Source organism: Balaenoptera acutorostrata, chromosome 12 (genome assembly GCF_949987535.1).
Source record: "Balaenoptera acutorostrata chromosome 12, mBalAcu1.1, whole genome shotgun sequence".
Taxonomy (NCBI): Eukaryota; Metazoa; Chordata; class Mammalia; order Artiodactyla; family Balaenopteridae; genus Balaenoptera; species Balaenoptera acutorostrata.
The window spans coordinates 50,316,584-50,342,354 of record NC_080075.1 but is presented as its reverse complement, the minus strand read 5'-3'; the positions used below and the strand labels follow the sequence as shown (position 1 = coordinate 50,342,354).

The window sequence follows — 25,771 nt, the reverse complement described above, 5'->3', positions numbered from 1 at the left end:
AGATTTTAGTTTTAAAAAAATCTATTTCATCTTATTTTGCCAATTTATTGGCATACCATTATTCAAAGTATATGCATAATTATTTTAATATTGGCACTAAAAGTTACATTTTCCATTTTTATCTTAATGTTATGTATTTGTACCCTCTGTTTTTTTCTTGATTAACTTCAGCAGTGGTTCATATATTTTACTAATTGTTTTACAAGTAAACCTCAGAAAGTTCTCTACTGTTTTTGTTTTCCTAATTTTAAACTGTAATATTAACTGTAGTCTACATGTTGTGGTTTATTAAATGAATTAATAAAAATAAAAGTGGTACCTGGCAAATAGTAACAGCTTTATAAATGCTAGTTACTATTACTGTTATTATTTTTAGTGTTGTTATTCAATATATTTTTATTGAATAACATTATTATTCACATATTACTTTAGGCTTTTATCTTTATCATTCTTTGTATTTCTTATATTTTTTAATCTATTTTTATTGCTCATTTATCATCTTAATTTTGGGGCTTTGATCTTCTAATAGAAATATATAGCTATACACTTACCATTACTTGCCAAATAAGCTTCATCTCACTAGTTTGTTAGATACCATTTTCATTTTTGTATAGCTCTGAATATTTTATTATTTCAAGTATGATTTTCTTTGAATTTAGGTTTATTTGAGGTATTTTAAAAATTTCCAAATTTTAGCTTTTTCTTTTCATTTTCATAATTTTATACTTTTTAAATCAATAACTCCAATAACTGCTCTCACCAGCAGTCAAGTTTCTCTGAGGAATATTCCTAGCCTTGTTTGAGGATATATTCCTCTGGAAAGGTTTTGTATTAATTCTGCCAGAGTCCCTAGATGACCAACAATTTATGACCATTTTAGTTTCAATTCTCAGCTTGAATCATCACAAATAGTGTAAATTCATTCTCAAGACCTCTTTGAGGAGATTATTTAAAAAAAAAAAAAAAACTTTAACAGAAAGATTTTTATAATCTCCCTTTGCTGGGGGAAAGACTTTATTTTAAATTTTATTCTTGTTTCTGTTAATTTTTATTGGAGTACGGTTGATTTACAATGTTGTGTTTTCTGCTGTACAGCAAAGTGAATCAGTTATAGGTTTATATATATCCACTCTTTTTTAGATTTCCTTCCCATTTAGGTCACCACAGAGCATTGAGTAGAGTTCCCTGTGCTATACAGTAGGTTCTCATTAGTTATCTATTTTATACATAGTATTGTATGTATGTCAATCCCAATCTCCCAATTCCCCCCCCACTTACCCCCTTGATAACATTAAGTTTGTTTTCTACATCTGTTACTCTATTTCTGCTTTGCAAATATGAATTTAAATTTTATTCTTTAGTTTGTTTTTCACTGAATATGCAGCTTCCATGATCTTGGCTTTACTTGGGAGCTGCAGCTCAGCCTTCCTCCTAGCTCAGGCCAAAATTCTGACTCAAAACAGACAGTAAACCCACGGCTCTATAGTTTCTTCATTTCCTGGAATAAGTGGAAGTCCTTGGACAACTACAGAATCAACCCTTTAGAATCAAATTAGCATTCTGGGTTCCATTTCCATCTCCCTCTTTTATTTTAATGGGATTAGTGCCCTTATAATAGAGGCTCCAGAGAGGTCCGTTGCCCTTTTAGCCATGTAAGACATTGGTGGTCAATAAGAAGCTGGCCCTTACCAGACTTGTGCCATGATTTTGGATTTCCCAGCCTCCAGAACTGAGAAAAATGAATGCTTGTTCTTCAAGCCACTAAGCTTGTGGTACTTCGGTTATAGCAGCCCAAATGGACTAAGACAGTCCTTATGTACTTCCCTTACTTTTTTGTGAATATAGCTATGTTCGTAAAAGTCTATTGGTTATATTTTACCCATTTTCATAGGGTTAATTTTTACCTGGGGGATATTTCAGAATATTCACTATCCATTAAGAGAAGTGAAAGACATCGTATGGTTCATGATGCACACACAGATGTTTCTGAAAATCCAGTTTCTGACCTTATATCCTCATTCATTTTAACCTCAATTCTCAGGAACATCACAGATCTAACTCCTCCCGCCTTTATATGCTGGCAGCTATCTTGGCTTTTATTTTGATTTCTTTCTATTTTCTTCAGTTTCCTAGTGATTTCAGCTTGACAAGCCGGGCACCATGTCTTAAAGAGCCCCTTCTCTGTTTCCTCCATAGTGTCTACCTAGCATGATGTCTTAACTAAAGTTTAACTCTCAAGACATCTTAATTGAAAATTACACCCACGGGTTCAGCTGAAATAAGACAATGTGTATTATTATGAAAGGTTATTAGATGAATTAGATTAAGTATTTTTAATATAACTAGTATGTGTACATTCACAGTACCAAAATTAGACCCTATGTGTCATATGGAGACCATTTTCTCTTTAGATTAATCTTCTTTTTTGTGATATTACTTTCTATTCATATTCTACATTTATTGACTACTTTTTGAGTTACATTGCTGTCTTAGTCCATTCAGTCTGCTTATAAAAAAACTACCAAGACTGGGTGGCATATAAAAAACAGAAATTTTTTTCTCTTGGCCTGGGAGGCTGGAAGTCCAAGATTAAGGTGTTGGAAAAAGGGGTGAGGGAGCTGTCTGGGGTCTCTTTTATAAGGATGCTAATCCCATTTATGTGGGCTGCGCCCTCATGACCAATCACCTCCCAAAGGTTTCACTACAAATAACATCACATTGGGCATTAAGTTTCAACATATGAATTTTGGTAGAACACAAACATTCAGTCTATAGTAAGGGCACTATCACTAGCTCTCTTCAAGTTTAAACATTAATAATGGTGTTAAGTGACTAGAAGGTACTATATGGTTTTAAAGAATATTTTTTAATGCACGCTCTGGTTGGGGGAGGGACATTTTGAGTTAAATGAAGAGACATTGGAAATAGCAAACAAATAACCACTGTTATTTTTCACAAATGTGCTGGGCTGACAGGTTGTTTAATATAAACAGAATAATGCATGTCTTGACATTTTCAAATTGTCTGGGAACTTTTAGAACTGAATACTTCATCATGCCTTTAGTTCTTCAATGTTCTTTTCAGAAAATTATTCCTGCCTGAAATAAATGTATGACATTAGATTTTCTCCTAAGAAGACCACAAACAAATCTACCTTTCAAAGAAGCATTTCCAATGTTCAAATCAGATAGAAATTTCAGGCAGACCTGCAAATATACATTTATACTTATACCAATTTAATTTCATATGTATCAGATTATTGCTTTGATAAGGTGGGAAGGAAGGTTAACTAATTTTGGAGGGGATGGAAAAAAGTTTTATTTCTAACAACCTCCTTGCTCCTTTCTGATGTTCAGTTTCACAAAAGCACATGCATCAAATATACAGAGGAGCCCTACCTTAGGAAAGCAAATAAATTTGCTTACTTAAAAAAAGAAAAACAAAGAAAAACAATTTTTAAAAGCCTGAATAGTGTTTGGTTTAATGTTTTAGGGAAGTATTCAACATAGGCACAATTATCAATGAATATAGGAATTAAAATTGAGTAATTAAACACACACACACAAAATCATTTTAAAATAATCATTTGTTTCATTCCATCTGATAGTCTCTGATGGCTTCATCCATAGCATCTGCAACAATTAGAGGTTTAATTTCTCACCAGTTCAGTTACATTATGTTAGCTGGACAGCTGTTTAAGGATGATGAAAATATGAAAATATTCATGGTATCATCACAGCAGTAGCTCTTATCTTTGATTTTTATGTTATGAATAATTAACAGGTGCTTTCTGGAAATAGGTTTGGGACAGTTGAATTCTTAGTCATCCCTGGCTGTTGGTGCTAAAGGAAATATTAATGGTGAATAAGGCAAAATCAAATATTGAGTTTTTATTCCCCTACTTCTGTCCAAAAGATAAGTCCAGCCTTCATGTATTTAACAAAATTCTAGCATGACCATAAGCTCAAATATCACACAGTGACCTACTTTTAAAGTGTAGGAGATTCGTCTGGACATGTTTTCTATACCTTTCATCTATGTAGCACTGACTTAGCACTTCACTCATACTGGCTTGTTTGTTAGCCAATTTTACATTTGCAAAGGTTTGCTCCCCCACTGGCCTATGAATTACACTGTGACAGCCTTTTATTTCTTTGTGATCCCCACAGTACATAAAATATATTTAACATATAGCTTTTAGTAAATATGTTTTGACTTTATGTTTCCATACTGTGGAGAAATATCTCATATAGTAGAACTTCTAGGATCAATAGGAATAAACCTCTTTGGAGTAAAAATTGGTTTCTGCAATACTGATCCACAGCGTAATGGTCATTCTGAATAACAAACACAAAAAGACTCTATGAACATAGTAGCCCCAAAAGGAGAGTGGTAGAGGCCAGGGGGAGCGATCGATCTGTATATAAGGAATTCTGATGCATTGAGAGCAGTATTAGTTATGGTTCTTTTGTGCTTATTCCACTCTTGAGTTGGCTTTGCTGAAGAAATAGTGAAATTTAGTGTGAATTTGATACCAAGAGCTTCCTAAAAGAGAATGGTTTCATTTTTGAGTTGACAACAGTCTCTTTAATTACTAATGTGAGTTGATATTACAAAAAATTTTAAAAACAACAAAAAAACTACAACAGTAATTACAAAAGTTTATTGCTGGCTCGTATAAATGAAAACAAAATGTAGGCCTAAGATAATATAGTTAGCAAATTCATATTTGCTTAACTGATTTCAGATAACTGTGATGATACTGATATTGCCTCAAATATTGTTCCTGACAACCAGGGATTGACAGAGTTTTCTATAAAGAACCAGATGGTAAATGTTTTAAGCTTTTCTAATCACATATGGTCACTGTCACATATTCTTTCTTTTTTTTTTTTTTAATCCTCTAACAATGTGAAAAAACATTCTAAGTTCAAAAGCCATGAAAATATAAGCCTTGGGATGGATTTGACTCCCAAGATGTAGCTTGCCAACCCCTGTTCATTATCGTTTAAACCATAAGGCATAAGTATTAAACATTTCAAAGCCCTTTACTCCTCCAAAAATATTGGTAGCTGGCATCCAAGATGGTCCCAAAGATTCCTACCCTTTAGATATTTACACCCTTATGTAGTCCCCCCTCTTTGAGTGTGGACTGGGCTTAGTGACTCACTTTTAAAGAATAACTACTCGATGGTGACAGTATGTGACTAGAATACTAGGCCATATAAATTATCATAGTTTTGCTTTCTATCTCTTAGACCACATGCCCTGAGAGAAGCCAGATGACAAATGTTAGGCAATTATATGGTGAGGCCCAAGCAGCAAGGAATTGAAGCTTCCAGCCATAGCCATGTGAGTGAACTTAGTTTCTGAACCTCCAGTCCCAGTCAAACCTCAAATGATTGCAGCCTTGACTAACATGACACCTGGTTGCAGTTTTATGAAAGACTCTAAATGAGAACCAGCCAGCTAAGCTACTCCCAGATTCTTAACCCACAGAAAATGTATGACAGTAATGTTTATTGCTATGTTTTGGCATAATTAGTTATGCAGCAATAGATAACTACTAAGATATAACTCTAATATGTTATTTTAAGAATTTAAACTGGTTACCTCAAACTGCAGATAACTTTAATCTTAGGTAGGATGTTAAGGTTCCCCAAAGAATAGAACCAGTAGGATGTGTATATATGTAGAAAGAGATTTATTCTAAAGAGTTGGCTCAGGGGCTTCCCTGGTGGCGCAGTGGTTGAGAATCTGCCTGCCAATGCAGGGGACACGGGTTCAAGCCCTGGTTTGGGAAGATCCCACATGCCACGGAGCAACTAGGCCCGTGAGCCACAATTACTGAGCCTGCGCGTCTGGAGCCTGTGCTCCGCAACAAGAGAGGCCACGATAGTGAGAGGCCGCGCACCACGATGAAGAGTGACCCCCACTTGCCCCAACTAGAGAAAACCCTCGCACAGAAACGAAGACCCAACACAACCAAAAATAAATAAAATAAATAAGCCTACACCTTTAAAAAAAGAAAGAGCTGGCTCACACAACTGGGGATGCTTGGCAAATTCAAAATCTAATAGGGGAGGCCAGCAGGCTGGAGACTCAGGAAAAACATTCAATTCAAGTCCAAATGCAGTCTGCTGCAGAAATTCCTGCTGCAGAAATTCCTCTTTCTCACAAGAGGTCAGCCTTTTGTTCTACTCAAGCCATCAACTAATTGGTTTTCTTTAGACGTCTATTCACATTATGGAGGGCAATCTGTTTTTCCAAAAGTCCATCAATTTAAATGTAAATCTCCTTAACATCTCCAAAACATCCTCACAGAAACATGTAGAATAACATCTGACCAAATATCTGGACACTGTGACCCATCCAAGTTGACACAGAAAGTTAACCATCACAGGTAGAGACAATTAAAATAATTAACTTAAATTTGATTTCTCTAGTATTAATGAAATCAATGTAATTCACTTTCCTTATATTCTTACTCAGCTACCTAGAAAAAGGAGCCAGGTAAAAAAGCAAATAAATGGCACATTCATACATCATGGTAATGAATTGTGAAAATTAAAGAATAAGGTTGGGAGACATCAATGATTTTTCTTACCATTTCAGGACAAAAGCTATAAAGTTCCATGGAGATAAATATATGTAAATATAGATGTAGCAGTCAACTTGCAAGAAAAAAAATTTTTAACTTGAGTCCATCATCCAGTTTATTCCAAAAATTTTCAGGCTGTGAGATGTTTAAGAAAAATATTTAGGTAACTCGACTTTTCATCCACATGTTGTGCTAATATATAATAGATTATCAACTATGATAATGAATGGGTCACCCTAATGTAAAGAGTTTGTGATAGGCAAAGTAATAGCTCTTCCAAGATGTCTACATCCTCATCCCTGGAACCTGCAAATATGTTACCTTACCTGGCAAAAGGGACTTTCCAGTTGTGACTAAGTTGAGGATTTCAAGATCATGAGACTCTTCTGAATTATCCTGGTGAAACCAATGTAATCACTAAAGGTACTTATAAGTGAAGGCAGGAGGGTCAAAGTTAGAAAAGAAGATGTGACAATAGAAGCTGAGGTGAGAAAGAGAGACATTTAAAGATACTGTCCTGCTTCTGACTTTGAAAATGGAGAAAGGAGATCACAAGCCAAGGAACAAGGAATGTAGGCTTTCTCTAGAAGCTGCAAAAGGCAAGGAAATAGCTTCTTCCCTTCAGCGTCCAGTAGGAGAATAGCATGTTGAAACCTTGATTTTAGGACTTCTGACCTCCAGAACTATAAGATTAGTGTTTTGTGCCACTAAATTTGTGTAATTTGTTATAGCAGCAATGGAAAACTTAAAAATAAATAAAATTCCTACTGATTTAGAGAGTTATGACTATAATCATATTTAGAGAAATGGCATTCTATGAATTTCAAAGTTCATTTAGTAACCATGGTAGACTATAAGACTAAATACAAGTTCCAGGAGGGAGGACAGATACCATATATTTTCTTTACCATTGTATCCCCTGGGCATAGTACATAAATAACACATACCAGGTTAAAAAGAAATAGTTTTGGGAAGGATGCCCTAATAATAGATCTTTTTGATATTCAGTTAATATATTAAATGTCTCTGTGTTAATGACTTCTAAATTTATGAAGGTTTATTCACTCAGGCCAATAATATTGTTTTTCAGTCATCTTAACACCAGTTTTTTAAATACTTGAAATAAATTAGTATTATGGTCATGTTTGGCTTATTTCTTCTTTACTTATCAAAGTCTGACACTGATCTTTTGGTATTTAAATTATAATTAAGTGATATTAATTTACTGTATCTTGACTGACTCTATTCTTCATGGCACTGTTCAACAGAATGACCTGAAGAAATGTGAATCAATTTTCAGGAACCAAAAAGACAAAGAGGACCCACAAATTTTGCCTTCAAGGATAACAAATCTCTGTATCATTAGAAGCAGATGAAATAGAAGTTCTGACTTCAAAATAATTTTCCACTTTTCAAGTAAAACACTTTGAGATATCAAAAGACAGGCTAACAAAAAATTCACCGAATTATTGCTAAATTAGCAATTACAAATTATCCATTTTTATAAATAATATTTTGACTTCAAATATATAACTTAAACTCTAAGGGAAAAATAGCATATTTATAGAGATCTACCCACTAGCTAACTAAAATAGCAAGTTTTTACCTTGTATCAACTCATGACGGTGCCACTGTTTAATAGATTAAGATTTACAGAATGTCACTGCTAATGGCTCACAATGGTTGCAGCTGCACTATTGTGGTAGTCCAGGAAGTGTGCTTGGCTAAGGGAGCACTGCATCTGCATGCTTGATGTTAACACTCAGGCCTTTTATAGCTTTAATAAAGTTGACAATTTATGCATAGACATGCCAGAATCTAGAGCCAAGCAAATGAAATCACTGAGGTTGAGGGGCACAAATTCAAGCTGCCTGCCAGAAACATGTGCAGCTGTATTAGAAACAGGAAGTAGGTTCCATTGACACACCTGCTACAGATGCCTGGCTTGCAAAAATCTCTACTTCTTTCCTCTAGTAGATGCATGCAAAACTTAGTTCATTATTGCTTACACATGTCAAAGTGTGAGATTCAGAGTCATGATTGTGTTATTTATTCAATTTATTCAGCAAGGGAGGTGACCCACTTTAAATTTGACATTATGGCTGTGTGTGGTGTACAATCTTTCTTTTTCTCAGTCCTACTTATTCAGTAAAGCTGAGCTAGGCTGGTGGGTAATCAACCCAAATAGGGAGCTAGTAATCACTCCTAACTTTAAGTGTCTGGATTAGTCATTGCTACTTCTGAACCTTTTGCCTTGTGCTGCCTTGTGAGAGATTAGTCTGCATTATTGGATTGTCAGGTGGTCTTTCAGCCTAAGAAATGCCTGAGTGCCCAAATTGAAGTCATCACATTAGATCCAGCTAAGTCAGGCCAATCTAAGTACCACATGTGGTGGTGGGAGTGGGAACTTCTTCCTAAGGAAAATGGTCTCTTTCTGTGACTTCATCTATTCTAAAAATCAAGAAGCAGAAGAAGAGTGATACCTATTGGCTCTCTCAGACCTCAGCAGTTTTTGAGAATTTGGAGCAAGAATAGGGCATGTGTTAGAAACAGAAATGAATGCTATTCAAAGTAAGATTTGAACATTATGGATTTGATCACATTTTAAGTTCTTATCATGAGCTTATGATATGAGGTAAGTATGCCAAGGAACAACATAGGGAGTAACACAGGAAGACGATTTCCTATTTTTGTCAGATCAGAATGAATACCTTCTAAAACATTGTGTATTCACTATTCAGACCTTAGCAAGGAAAAGGAAGCAAGCAAAGCTGAGGTTTCTCGTAGGTCATGGTATATGATTTGTGTCAAGAACAGCATGTGCCAAAGAGCTATGTGAGACTCTTATCAGGCCCAACATGCCAGAAAGTGCTTCAAACTCTATATAGAAAATAAGTCTGGAAAAATCTAAGGTATTCTGAGATCTTTATTTCTAAGGATTTCAGATATAGCTGGATGCACTTATTCCTATTGTTGAAGCTACTGTAGCCATTCATATGCATTCTTAATAAAATTATCTTTATTCTCCTCCAAATATTTTGTCCCCTGTACATGATGAAACAGCCTTCTTTACACAATGTATCTTTCTTATATCACCCGAAACATATTATTTTAATTAACTAACTTAATATCTTCATGGCTTCTGAAAAATTTGGCAGGCATTGAACCAAATATACTAATACCCCAATTATCCCACTGTCATATAAAATATTCAGTGGAAAATATTTCCTTATTCAGTGGAAAAAGTTACCCAGTGGCCTAGCTATCACATTCTAGTGAAGGGCTGCCAGTTCTAGCTAGAATTCAGTAAAGAAGGTCACTCTGGTGATATTACTAATGCCTTCATGCTCTTTGTTTTGAGTCACTTTTATTTGGTTATTTCCTTTCCTAACTTTAATGAACTTAGTTGTGTAATCCAAACAATAAAATATAACATTTTAGATGATTCAAAGATTTATATTCAATATTAAGGATGAAAAATGTGACTAAAGGATAAGAAATATTTAAACTAATTCATAATGACTTATTAATACCACAACTGAGGATGGCTCCAGCCTCCTAGTATTAATTTTCAGGTTCTTAATGTAAAGTAAAATGTAAATTCTGGTTTGATCTCTCTGAACATGTATTGCACATTTATAATGTTCTTTTCTATTTCAAAGAGGACAAACTGGAAAACATATTATTTTGAATTGGTTTGATAATAAAATTTTCTTTGTAATTTATTAGAATTTTAATTTTGTATGCTTGTCATGCAGACCCAATAATTAGGGAAATATAAAGAGGTGTAAATATTTTAAATCAACACATGCTAGTTAAACTTGCCTTTCATTATGGCAATCAAAAAACTTCCATTTCTGTATATTTTAATTTATAATAGGCATCATAAAATAACTAGTTTCTTGTTTTTATTCCATACATTGCCCAATAAGCTTACCTTTTATTTAAAGACTTTAGAAATTATTTATTATACAAACAAACATGGATATATTAGAATAAATGAAGAATGTAGAAAAGTAAAATTCATATATAAAAATACATTTTATTAAATTCTAATTGCATTAAGTTGTTTAAAAAAGAATGTACAAAACTACATTATTAGGTAACTAAGAAAATATATACTCTAAAATATATACTCTAAAACAGGGGTCCCCAACCCCTGGGCCGTGGACCGGCACTGATCTGCAGCCTGTTAGGAACTGGGCCGCACAGCAGGAGGTGAGCGGCAGGCAGGCAAGTGAAGCTTCATCTGCTGCTCCCCATCACTTGCATTACCGCCTGAACCATAGCTCGCATTACCACCTAAACCATCCCCCCCACCGTCCGTAGAAAAATTGTCTTCCACGAAACTGGTCCTTGATGCCAACAAGGTTGGGGACCGCTGCTCTAAAATATATATTTAGATTGGAACATTTATTATTATTTTAAAAAATCTTTTTGTTTAAAACACTAATAAAAATAGACAAAACTATAAAATTTCTAGAAGAAAACATAAGAGAATAACTAGGTGACCTTGGAAATGGCAATGAGTTTTTTTTTCTTCTTGTCGTTTTTTTGAGACAAAATTCACATGACATAAGAGTAACCATTTTAAAGTGTACAGTTCAGAAGCACTTAGTACATTCACAATGTTGTGCAACCATCATTTCTATCTAGTTCCAAAATATTTTAATCACCCCAAAAGGAAACCCTGTAGAGGTTAAGCTGTCACTCCTCATTCACCTGCAACCACTAATTTGCTTTTGGTTTCTCCTGATTTACCTATTTGGGATATTTTGTACAAATGGAATTATACAATATGTCATCTTTAATATTTGGCTTCTTTCACTTATCATGTTTTCAATAATCCATGTTGCAGGATATATTAGTACTTCATTTTTTTTAACTGAATAATATTCCATTGTATGAATATGACACTTTTGTTTATTCATTCATCTGTTAATGGACATTGCAAATAATGCTACTGTAAACATTCATGTACAAGAATTTGTTTCAGTACCTATTTTCAGTTCTTTTGAGTTTATGCTTAGAAGTAAAATTGCTAGGTCATATGAAATTCTGTGTATAACTTTTCAAGGGATGGGCAAACTATTTCTACAGTGGCAGCACCATTTTTACTTGTCATTTTTCGTTTTTTTCTAATATTATTATTATAGCCACCTAGTGAACGTGTGGAATGGTATCTCAATAAGTTTTTAGGTAAAAGACAAAAGCATAATCAATGAAGGAAAAAACTGTTAAGTTGGGCTTCACTAAAATAGCAACTTCTCTGAAAAAGATGCTGTTAAGAGACTGGAAAGACAAGCCACAGACTGGGGGGAAAAAAAGCTTTGACAAACATGTATCAGATATAGGATTGTTATCCAAAATAAACAAAGAACTCTTAAAGCTCAACAGTAAGAATATAGACAATCCATTTCTTTAAAAATGGGCAATATTTGAACAGACATCTCACCAAACAAGATATGCAGATGACAAATAAGCATATGACAAATAAAGCTCAACATCATTTATAATTAGAAAGCCTCAAATTAAGACAACAATAAGATCGTCTATACCAGTTTTTTCAGATTCCACATATATGCGTTAATATACGATATTTGTTTTTCTCTTTCTGACTTATTTCACTCTGTATGACAGTCTCTAGGCCCATCCATGTCTCCAGACACAGACTTAAAGAACAAACTTATGGATACCAAGGGTGAAAGGAGGAGGGTGGGCTGAATTGGGAGATTGGGATTGACATATATACACTATTGATACTATGTATAAAATAGATAACTGATGAGAACTTTCTGTATAGCACAGGGAACTCTACTCAATGCTCTGTAGTGACCTAAATGAGAAGGAAATCCAAAAAAGAGGGGATGTATGTATACGTCTAGCTGATTCACTTTGCTGTACAGTATAGACTAACACAATATTGTAAAGCAACTATACTCCAATAAAAAAAAAAGGCAACAATAAGATCCCAGTACATACCTATTAGAATGGTTAAAATCCAAAAAAACTGATAGTAATAGTTGATGGTGAGGTTGTGGAGCAAGAGAAACTCTTATTCATTGCTGGTAGAGGTACAAAATGTATGGCCACTCGAAGAGAGTTTGGTAGTTTCTTGCAAAGTTAAACATAATCTTGCTATATGATCCAGCAGTCACACTTCTGGGTATTTAAACTGTTCTAAGACTCATGTCCACACAAAACCCTGTAGCTTGTGCTTATAGCTGCCTCATTCACAATAGCCAAACCTGGAAGGAGCCAAGATGTCCTTTAACAGGTGAATAGATAAACAAACTGTGGTATAGCCATACAATGGACAATTTTTCATCAGCAAAAAGAAATGAGCTATCAAGCCACAAAATGACATGGATGAACCTAAAATGCGTATTGCTAAGTGTCAGCAGTCAATATGCAAAATGGTATATATTGTGTGTTTCCAACTAAATGACATTCTGGAAAAGGCAAAACTATAGAATAAAAAGATGAGTGATGCTGAGAGTTCAAAACAAGGGCATGAGATTTGAATAGGTGACGCACAATGATTTTTTTTTCAATGTGGTAAAATATTTATAATATATATAAATAGTTTCAGTATGGTGAAACTATTCTGTATGGTACTATAATGTTATTATATGACATTATCCATTTGTCAAAATCCACAGAACTTTGCAAAGTGAAGTTTAATGAATGCAATTAAAAAATATTTAGGAGGTTGGGTAAATCCCAGGAAAAATTCAGAGTATGACAAACAATGTAACTGTATTACAAATATATGAAACAACTTTACTGAAGGGAATGGGGAGAAAAGGCACCGACCTAAGTAACTGGAAATGAGTGAGATCTGTGAGACTAAAGGTAAAAGGAATTGCACACAAGTACTGTTCTTCAGTTGGTGAAGTTTTTTCCAGTGGGATATGGGTTAACAGTTCTGATACTGCTATATAGGTATACTGGAATTCAAACAATTAAGTAAATAGATGGCAGGTGGTAGGAGCCAGGTTACTTGTACAAATGAGAACTTACAAATAAACAAGGAGAAGAGGCAAGAATCATCCATATGGTAATAGATTAGAGTTGGAGACATCAGTGTAAACTCATATTTAGCTTAATATAGATACAGATAGTTACATATAAAAATATTTATGGATACATGTATATACATGGGCTAGTAAACGCACGTGTATTTCCTTGCTTTGTCAGTGAAAATGGCCTAACAGCAAAGAAAACCCAGCAACAACAAGCACATCTAGCATCCAGTGTTTGATTTTTAATGCCATTCTCCAATTTAAAAAAAGAACTTCCCTTTCGGATCCACCATCTGTGGTGGCACCTCCACCAATATGCAGATTTTCTTGAAGACCCTGACAGGGATGGCCATCACTCTCGAGGTTGAACCCTCGGATGCAATAGAAAAATGTAAAGGCCAAGAGCCAGGACAAGGAAGGAATTCCTCCTGACCAGCAAACACTGATCTTTGCTGGCAAGCAACTGGAAGATGGACGTACTTTGTCTGACTACAACATTCAAAAGGAGTCTACTCTTCATCTTGTAGTGAGACTTCATGGTGGTGCTAAGAAAAGGAAGAAGTCTTACACCACTCCCAAGAAGAACAGGCATAAGAGAAAGAATGTTAAGCTGGCCGTCCTGAAGTACTATAAGGTGGATGAGAATGGTAAAATCAGTTGCCTTCGTCAGGAGTGCCCTTCAGATGAATGTAGTGCTGGAGTTTTTATGGCCAGCCACTTTGACAGACATTATTGTGTCAAATATTGTCTGACCTATTGTTTCAACAAACCATAGACAAGTAATTGTATATTGGTTAATAAAAGACATGAACTAATAAAAAAAAAAAAAAACTTCTTGGAGAAATGACTGATTCTAAGACTGGGGTACAAATTATATAATATGAACGTCAAAGATATTATAGTGCTAGAAAGTAAGAAAATACTCAAAAATAATAATAAAACACATCAATGGATGAAAGTCAAAGGGACACAGGAGCTATCTGAAAGAACTCTCAATGGACAAAACCAGAAAAAGTTGAAACAACAATAAATAAAGTAGTATTGGATTATTTGGATTGTATACCAAGGCATAAAACAAATGTCCATGAGTCCATATTGATATAAACAAATAATTGAATAAATAAATAAACCTGAGAGAAGAGACAAATATGCCATGTAGAAGTATTCCAAATAATTTGTGCAGCTATTCTAACCTAAAGGAAGAAGAGTATGACTTCCCTGTCCTTAAGTATGCTTTGGGCATTGCAGCTTCCTTCTAAAGAGTACAGTATGGAAGGAGGATAAAAAGAGAATAATTTTATGATGGAGACACCTGAAAAGCATTACTTCAACAAGATGATCAGGGTCAACATTAGCAGTAAAAAATCATGTTTAATAGTATGCACCCTTAATACTATGTAATGAAAATGGTACTTTAGCTTTTTGGCCGTCTTCTCAAAAACTGATAAACTCAGTCTAATCACGAGAAAATCATCAGACAAATTCCAATAGAGGGCTCTTATATAGAATATCTGACCAGTACTTCTCAAAACAGTCAAGGTCATCAAAAACAAAAAAGTCTGAGAAACTGTGACAGCCTTGAGGAGTCTAAAGAGACAAGACAACTAAACATAAATGTCAGGAAAAGAACATTAAGTAAAAATAAAGGAAACCTGAATCAAGTACGGACTTATTTAATAATAATGTATCAATATTCATTCACTAATAATAAAGAAACTGTCATTTTAAGTAAACTAACTTAAATTCATAAAAGATCAGTAGTGTTCTTTACTGTTTTAAAAAAGTAAATATATTATTACCTCCCATTGAGATAATATGGCAGGTTTGCCTTTAATTGGTAGAGATTAATTTTATAAAGGTCTGAAGAACCTTTACCTTTAGATTCTAGCTATTCCATTTTTTCCCCAAGGCAGAAGACCACAAAAAGGAAACCCATCTTAAAATGTCTACTGTAAACCAGTTCTGTCTCTTACTTTGGGAAAATGCATTTTAATGATTTCATTTTCTTGAGTGAAAAACTTTTTAAGCTTTCTGTCGTAACATTTAAATCTGAGTCTATATGAAATGGGTTCATGGGTTTATTTCAAAATCAAAAGTATAGAATAACTTATGTTATGAAGTTATAGTGTTGCTTGCACTCTCTTTATTCTCTTATATAAAGTCTAATTTTATAAATCTGATTCACATGCAAATTTAATAAATAAAAACAAATTTTTATAAAAAAATAATGTTCATCCCAATAACAAGTTCTGATGATTTCCATTTACAATTGGTTCTTCAGTATTCTTCCAATGTGTTTCTGTATTTTCAAAGTTTGTTTTTTATTTATGTGTCCTGTACCAACAACACATAAATAAATTAGGAGGAGGATCACTCTTCTTTTGCATATAATATATTTAGTGGCAGGAAAAAGTTGCAACAAACAGTATGATAGTATAAAATAATGTGGCTACAAACTTGTGCTCAACACAGAATTTAATAAATTAAATTGCAGCATGTGAAAATGGAGATAATTAACCTCTCATTCAGTAAATAAATACAGAAAAATCCATTTTGTTAGACTGGCTACAGAAAGATTTTTTCTTCAACTCCAATTTATCTAGCAGAACATGTAATACATACAAACACACACATCCAAACTGTTCTTTTAATGATAAATGATATATCAAAAAGGAGGAATTATTCTGTAAAGAACTGAAGTTAGTTAAAATTTATCTATCTCTTTTAAGTCATAAAATTAATAGACTTAAATATCAATGTTTTAAGTTTTAAAGTAATAAAAATATGAAAATGTCAGAATAAAGTTTCTATGCTTTCAGTCTGTTGAGAGAATAACTTGATCTTTTTGAAGAAGTAGAGGAAGAAAAGATGAAATAGCTTTAATGTACCTACAGGATTAATGTAGTTTATATTTTCATACAGACAAACCTTGATACATCAATTGAATTTTGAAATAGGTTTCTAGTGTAATTCACCACATATTTATTATGTGTACTTAATGCACAATATTCAACATCTCAACTTCTGTGTTGCTTTCATCCCAAGATTAGGTGTTAATTTCTATGCTTGACTCACTCTATAGTCTAACTTTCTGACATACCATAGTATAGACTTTTTGGATCGAGGACAGCCTCATGTGGGAATGTTTTGTGAGTTCTTTGAGCCTCCTCTGTCTATGCTATCTAGAGTGCTGGGATAAAGTGCTTGCTGAGATGAATCAGTGTAACACTGATGCCATCTGAAAGCATGGCAGTGAACATGTTCCTCTTCCATAAAGAAAATAAGTAGAATTACATTGAAATCAAAGTTTGCACATACTTTAACATTCCTGCCAGATCTAAACTGAATCCACTCACATTCTTTATAAACTTTTTTCATAGTGTCCATTGTTTTCTTCTGCTCTCTTCCTCCATAGACAAGGTAGAAAAATTTTGCCTTGACTGGTGTATCTTCAATATGCCTCCAGAGAGGTGGATTTCTAATTAAAGAGGACTCACAAAAACCAAAATATATCAAATATCTAGCTGTTGTTTTCATTTCAGCTGGTGATCATTTTCACAACTAATATAAATTGACATAGCATCGCTATTTCAAAGAGATTGTAGGTCTTTTTTTCTAAGACTCTTAATGATTGGAAGCTAATTCCTGCCATGCAAAAGATATGGCTAAGAATATTCTTCATTGAGTCTGTGGCAAGTTTGAAATTTTTTATGTTAAATACATTATTATGTTTCACACAGAAATTATCAAATTTCACATGGAAAGTATAAAAGTTAGTCATTGGAGAAAAGGTGAATAAGAGGGAAGACAGCATCCAGGATAACCCCTCGTTTAAAGGAAAAATAAATTTAATGTCATGTTAAAAATGTGTGCTTTGTAGAATTTCACCAATGTTGCAAAGTGAAAAAACACTCAAAAAACATGCATTCCTAAAGTCCTTGACATATTCCAAGTAACTGATAATCCATATCTTTGGGTAAAGACATAAGGATAAAGAATGAATTTTCCCTCCACTCTTCATTTTAAAAGTTTTATTTGATGTGAAAGACCTCACCTTTAAATATAGATATCCTAGAGAAGTCATGTCATTACTTTTCAGCAATCTATGTGATCACATTAATGAATCATTTGTTTGTTTTACACTGAGATCCAGGCAGCAGCATTGAGAGAAGGGCAAGCCTAATGACTGAGTTAGAGGAGATAGTGCAAGAGGGGAAAACCTGAACTTGAAGCGAGGCTGTTATGGGAGACCAAAGTCATATGTAGATGTCTGGCACATAGCATGAGGATACTGGCTGCCTAGAGATTAAGGAAGTGAGGATGTCAGAAAGTGAATGACGATGAGGAGAAGTGAAAGTGAATGAGTGAGTGAGGATGTCAGAAAGAGGTAGGGTATTTCATCATTAGTGTATAGGAATGCAAGAGATTTCTGTGCATTAATTTTGTATCCTGCTACTTTACCAAATTGATTGATTAGCTCTACTAGTTTTCTGGTAGTATCTTTAGGATTCTCTATGTATAGTACCATGTCATCTGCAAACAGTGACAGCTTTACTTCTTCTTTTCCAATTTGGATTCCTTTTATTTCTTATTCTTCTCTGATTGCTGTGGATAAAACTTCCAAAACTATGTTGAATAATAGTAATGAGAGTAGACAACCTTGTCTTGTTCCTGATCTTAGAGGAAATGGTTTCAGTTTTTCACCATTGAAAACAATGTTGGCTGTGGGTTTGTCATATATGGCCTTTATTATGTTGAGGTAAGTTCCCTCTATGCCTACTTTCTGGAGGGTTTTTATCATAAATGGGTGTTGAATTTTGTTGAAAGTTTTTTCTGCATCTATTGAGATGATCATATGGTTTTTCTCCTTCAATTTGTTAATATGGTTTATCACATTGATTGATTTGCATATATTGAAGAATCCTTGCATTCCTGGGATAAACCTCACTTGATCATCTGACGGAGAATTTAAGGAAACACTCGCATTTACCATTGCAACAAAAAGAATGCAATACCTAGGAATAAACCTACCTAAGGAGACAAAAGACCTGTATGCAGAAAACTATAAGACACTGATGAAAGAAATTAAAGATGATACAAACAGATGGAGAGATATATCATGTTCTTGGATTGGAAGGATCAACATTATGAAAATGACTATAATACCCAAAGCAATCTACAGGTTCAGTGCAATCCCTATCAAACTACCAATGGCATTTTTCACAGAACTAGAACAAAAGACTTCACAATTTGTATGGAAACACAAAAGACCCTGAATAGCCAAAGCAACCCCAAGAAAGAAAAATGGAGCTGGAGGAATCAGGCTTCTGGACTTCAGACTATTCTACAAAGCTACAGTAATCAAGAGTGTATGGTACTGGCACAAAAACAGAAATATAGATCAATGGAACAGGATAAAAAGCCCAGAGATAAACCCATGCACATATGGTTACCTTATTTTTGATAAAGGAGGCAAGAATATACAGTGGAGAAAAGACAGCCTCTTCAATAAGTGGTGCTGGGAAAACTGAACAGCTACATGTAAAAAATGAAATTAGAACACTCCCTAACACCATACACAAAAATAAACTCTAAATGGATCAAAGACCTAAATATAAGTCCAGACACTATAAAACTCTTAGAGATAAACATAGGCAGGACACTCTAGGACTTAAATCACAGCAAGTTCCTTTTGACCCACCTCCTAAAGAAATGGAAATAAAAACAAAAATAAACAAATGGGACCTAATGAAACTTAAAAGCTTTTGCACAGCAAAGGAAACCATAAGCAAGACGAAAAGACACCCCTCAGAATGGGAGAAGATATTTGCAAATGAAGCAACTGACAAGGGATTAATCTCCAAAATTTACAAGCAGCTCATGCAGCTCAATATCAATAAAACAAACAACCCTATCCAAAAATGGGCAGAAGACCTAAATAGACATTTCTCCAAAGAAGACATACAGATTGCTAACGAACGCATGAAAAGATGCTCAACATCACTAATCATTAGAGAATGGCAAATCAAAACTACAATGAGGTATCCCCTCACACCAGTCAGAATGGCCATCATCAAAAAATCTACAAAGAACAAATGCTGGAGAGGGTGTGATGAGAAGGGAACCCTCTTACACTGTTGGTGGGAATGTAAATTGATACAGCCACTATGGAGAACAGTATGGAGGTTCCTTAAAAAACTAAAAATAGAATTACCATACGACCCAGCAATCCCACTACTGGGCATATACCCTGAGAAAACCATAATTCAAAAAGAGTCATGTGCCACAATGTTCATTGTAGCTCTATTTACAATAGCCAGGACATGGAAGCAACCTAAGTGTCCATCAACAGATGAATGGATAAAGAAGATGTGGCACATATATACAATGGAATATTACTCAGTCATAAAAACAAATGAAATTGAGTTATTTGTAGTGAGCTCGATGGACCTAGGGTCTGTCATACAGAGTTGAAGTAAGTCAGAAAGAGAAAAACAAATACCGTATGCTAACACATATATATGGAATCTAAAAAAAAGAAAAAATATGTTTCTGAAGAACCTAGGGGCAGGACAGGAATAAAGACGCAGATGTAGAGAATGGACTTGAGGACACAGGGAGTGCGTAGAGTAAGCTGGGACGAAGTGAGAGTGGCATGGACATATATACACTACCAGATGTAAAATAGATATCTAGTGGGAAGCAGCCACATGGCACAGGGAGATCAGCTTGGTGCTTTGTGACCACCTAGAGGGGTGGGATAGGGAGGGTGGGAGGGAAATGCAAGAGGGAGGAGATATGGGGACATATGTATATGTATAGCTGATTCACTTTGTTATAAAGCAGAAACAAACCATTGTAAAGCAATTATACTCCAATAAAGATGTTAAAAAAAAAAGAGATAAGGTAGACCTCAAATACTTAATCTGTTACTCCTGCAAATACACCTGATCATTTAGAGCCACTCTCCTTGTAACATTTATCATATTTCCATATCAATAAAATAAAAATATAATAAAAATTGAGCTTAAACACAAAATTTATGTATATACTTTATAAATATCTGTATATAACACTTTACTAATACGTCGTTTGTTTTCTAAAACGTACACAAAAATAAAAATTTAAAGGATAAGATAAATTAAAAAGTATGTTTCTTAATGTTTTCTATCCACTCCTTAGTGTATCTATTTACTTACGCCCTGGTGAATAATTTGGAATCCACTGGCTTAGAGGATGGCTAAGGAGCCAGACAAACAAGAGTTGAAAATCCTATCTTTGACTCTTTCTGGTGGTGTGTTCTTGAAAAGATACCTAACCTCTTTAAGCTTATTTTTTTAAGTTATTTTATAAAGGGGGTATAATAATAGTACCTATGTTATAGAATAGCTGAAAGATTAAATGCAAACTGCTTAGCACATGTTTTTCTCAGGGCAAGCGCCCAGTGAAGGCTACCTATTATTATTGCTGTAGGTCAGCAAGAGTCCTGTATGCCTCTGAAACATCTCTGGAACATTGGAATGCCTGTAGATGTGCATAAAAGAATATAGTTGCAGGAACAGAGTTCACCTTCACCTTTTTCAAGTGAGACACACACACACACACACACCACCACCACCACCACAAGAAAGAAAAGCAAGTCCTGTCAGGTTTCCTATTCTATTTTTCTAATTCATAATTACTAAAGATGAAACCAATGTAATTTATTTGCATTGTTTTACTGCTTGACGTTATGTTAAGTTCCTTTTCTGTTAATTTATTGTTTGCTACCAGTCCCTATGGAACCCTTAGAACACACTTAAAAATGAAATATTTTTCATCCTTATTAAAATATTTTAATGAATTCATATCCTGAAAGTGCTTGATGATGACCAGGGCACTATCTTATACAATGAAAAAGAGAAGTTCTTAGAGGACATAGCACTGTGAAAAATACGCAGCATAAGTGATACCCTGGGTTACATTTTAAAGGAGATGATCATAACATAGGGAAATCTGACAAATAGTAAATTAATGCCCATTACCCAGAAAATTATTTTCTTTATCTCCTGCGTTTACATACAAACTCATATAAGCCTATTTTTTAAAAAAAAATAAATGTCTTTTATTTTGTCTTAAGGGAGAATGTTGCGCTTTCAGCATCTCTCTCCAGAGTCTCTTTTTAATTAACACCAAATATTATGTTTGCTAAATTTATATTATGAGCACAAACTTGTATTCCATTTACCCTAGTATAGGACTCCATAAAAAGTAAAGGCTTTATAGAGGGCTTACATTACTCCCCTACTGCTACCCCAAATAAAATATAGAGAGTCTTAATAACTATTAAAGGATTTAGTCCAAACATGGCCAAGGTTTAGAGATCACCCTTCACAGAGGAAAGTACAGACAATCATGAGAGAGCCACTTCTAGTTTCCCCAAGGAGGGACATTTCCCTATAAGATCATTTCTAATCTCTGTCTACTGACACTTTTGGGGCATCCGGGGCTCAGCCCCTCATTGTTTTCCTCTTCAATCTCATTTCCTCTAGAGTCAGCTATCCCCATCTGGTCTTGCTTAATTCTGAGGTTCTATGTTAGGAAGTTCATTTGTCTCTTACTGAAACCCACACTCTCCAACATCAGCCATATAAAAGGTGGTATTCTGACTTCTCTTATCTCTTCTCTTCTAAATTTTTCAAAAATTAGGAAGAAAGTGTGATCTATTATCAGCTTCACTGGAGACCATAAGAACTAGCCAGGTGTAGTGAGATTGATGGTGCCCTGGAGGCAACAGAGGGTACAGCAGAACATGGGGTTACAAACTGAAGCCAGTAGAAGTCCAGGTGATCACCCTCATCAAGAAGGTCAAAGCAGAAATCAAGAATCCAACCACACCACACTCCTTAGAGCTCTTGCATAGATCTTTTTTTCCTAGAAGAACTGGTGAGTCAAACTTAGGATCAAGCACAAGAAATGAGACCAAGGGAAAAAAGAAAATCAAGATATAGAATAATAATGCACAGTGGGAACTTGGTCACAAGAAATCTATGGCACTTATTACTGGTATCAGAGAATTAGTGTATTACATTGGAGTGGATCAGCAGAAAGGCTGATAACACCATTAGCGCAAAGACCGTTTCAATGATGACTATCAGTACACCCACCAATACTAATACTTACTGAATAGTTACTTTGTGTCAAGCAGTGGGTTAAGAACTTTAATCCATTAATACATTCAATTCTCATAACACCGTAAGAGATAGGTACTTAATTCCTAGCCATTACTGATCGAGGATTTCTTAAATTGCAGGGCTAGCTGAGAATCCAGAATGGTGTTAAACATACAGGTAGGAAGTAGCTGGCCACTATTTTAACAGAATTATAAGGGAGAATCATTATGGTTATTGGCCTTTGTGCACCACATAGAGGCCTTTGTGAATCATAGAACTATACAACCTAAAGTGAGGAGGGACCTCAGGTGATCTGCTGACTTACTCTCTGATCTTTAGACATTATCTCCATTTTGCAGAGAAAGAATCTGAGGCACAGAGAGAGTAAGTTATTTGTTGAAGATCATAACAGTTACAGTGATAGAAAACTGTAAAATAACTCCTTATTAAGTCTTGGAAACCTATCAATAACCTTTTGAAGAACAACTATTTGAAAAGCCAAATTTATCTTTCCTAGAATGCCCACTATTCATAGGCTTTCTGTTTCCCTCATGGGAGTTCAGACACTTGGAGTTTACTCCTTAAAATAACTACATCCTACCTTCTAATCTACACCCACCCTCTTCAGCATGATGACTGCTGGGTTCCATTTGCAATCCAGGTTGCCCTGTGAGTTGCTAACTCCTGCCGCTTTCCTCTGGAAGCCTCTCTGTGAGCTGAAATCTCCATCCACACAGTTTTACTGCTCGTAAAGACATGCAGCAAGGAGAGCACAAAAGAAGCCAATATATCCATTTTTCTGTATCTGGAATACATGTGGAGTCAAAAGTGGTGGTTTGCCTTGGTTCTCCCTGCTAGGAAAATTTGGGGTGATATTGCAACTAAACGTTATGTTTAAACCATGCCAGTCACACTGTGCATTTTAAAGACCACATTACAGAGTGCATTACCTTTCTAACATATATGAGTGTATGAGTAAATTTCAAAGCAGAATAGCTTCCGTGTATAGGAAATTATCTCACTCTTAATTTCATATTGCTCTTCAAAGACAGATAGAGAAGCTTCGCTTGTCTTTATTTCTACTTTGATATGATTTTCACTGATGGTGAAGTTGTTCAGATGCTTTGATTTGTTTTAAAAAAATGCATTGTTGGGCTTCCCTGGTGGCGCAGTGGTTGAGAATCTGCCTGCTAATGCAGGGGACGCGGGTTCGAGCCCTGGTCTGGGAAGATCCCACATGCCGCGGAGCAACTGGGCCCGTGAGCCACAACTGCTGAGCCTGTGCGTCTGGAGCCTGTGCTCCACAACAAGAGAGGCCACCATAGTGAGAGGCCCGTGCACCGCGATGAAGAGTGGCCCCCGCTTGCCACAACTAGAGAAAGCCCTCGCACGAAACGAAGACCCAACACAGCTAAAAATAAATAAATAAATAGAGTAGCTATTAAAAAAAAAAAAAATTAAAAAAAATGCATTGTCTTGTCTCTCTTGCACTCATGTATAAACATATGAATACACTCTCTCTCAATCCCTAAAATGTATAATCTCAAACTGTGTTTCTAATTCTCTCCTTTTCTTTTAAAATTAAATATGTTATCAAGTTCTGGATATCTCCCTTCATAAAAAGGTCTAGATTTTCTCCTGTGTGTATGTGTGTTGTTGTTGTTATTTTTTCCATTTGCACAACAAAATTACAAACCCAAGTCCAAATCTTACTTCTTACCTGAATTATTGTCACAAGTTTTTTGCCTTTTTTTTACTGTAACTCTGCTTTTTCCAATTACCCAAAGCAAAAATGACAGAATTATCAAGTACTTAATACTTATATGGTAATGGTTGATATATATTTTATTTATTTATTTATTTATTTATTTATTTTTGGCTGTGTTGGGCCTTCGTTTCTGTGCGAGGGCTCTCTCCAGTTGCGGCAAGCGGGGGCCACTCCTCACCGCGGTGCGCGGGCCTCTCGCTATCACGGCCTCTCTTGTTGCGGAGCACAGGCTCCAGACGCGCAGGCTCAGTAGTTGTGGCACGCGGGCCTAGTTGCTCCGCGACATGTGGGATCCTCCCAGACCAGGGCTCGAACCCGTGTCCCCTGCATTGGCAGGCAGATTCTCAACCACTGCGCCACCAGGGAAGCCCCATGGTTGATATTTTTATCCTTTTATTTCACTATTTATTAGGATCTGTTCTCTGTTATTCATTGTGTTAAATCCAAATCCATTAACCTCATAATTAATAAGTGGAGGCTTCTCAGAATATCATAGTCCATGTGATCTTGCCTGGCTAAATGGCAGGCAGTTTTTTATGTTTGTTTGTTTTCTACTTTGAATAAATTCTAGCTCTTAGCCTTCGGTTGTGCCATATCTTTCCTGATTTAGAAAATTCCCCACCATGGCAGACATTACCAATCTGTCTGTTACACAGTTCCCTCTTTTTCTGATACACAAATAGTTGTACTTTTCAGCCCCTTAAAGTTAAGTGGGACCATGTGACTAGTCCTTGACAGACTAGATGTGGACCAAATGTTGGACTGAAGCATTTAACAGCAGGCACTGCATCCTACAGCTTTGTTGTTCCTATTCCACGGTGATCATGGGAACACACAAAATGAACCTTTCATCCATCTGAAACAGTAAGTTCACAATAGGTACATGTTGGGTAGATAGCATAAGTTAGGAATAAAGCTCTATTGTTTCAAGCCACTAAAATTTGATCATTAGTCTTGATTGCAGCATATCTAGCCTCTTCTGAATTATACATGTATAACTCAACCATTTAATATGTGTCAAAATTTCAAAACCAAGAAGTGTTTCTTTGCCGCTTACTAATTCCTTCCTTTCCCTTTCAGTACTTTATATTTATCTCGTTCTTCATGATTTTGCATCCATTCATTGATTCAGTCAATCCTTCAGTGACTGTTTATTGTATGCCTACTCAGCTGGCTACTATGTGATTCACTAAAAAAGGCATATTAACAGAAAATTGTATTATCA

At 35.1% G+C, this 25,771-nt stretch overlaps 1 pseudogene; it reads left to right on the top strand.

Moving 5' to 3' along the window:
* Positions 1-13,926: 13,926 nt before the first annotated feature.
* On the top strand, positions 13,927-14,401 carry LOC103018440 (ubiquitin-40S ribosomal protein S27a-like; annotated as a pseudogene).
* Positions 14,402-25,771: the final 11,370 nt, after the last annotated feature.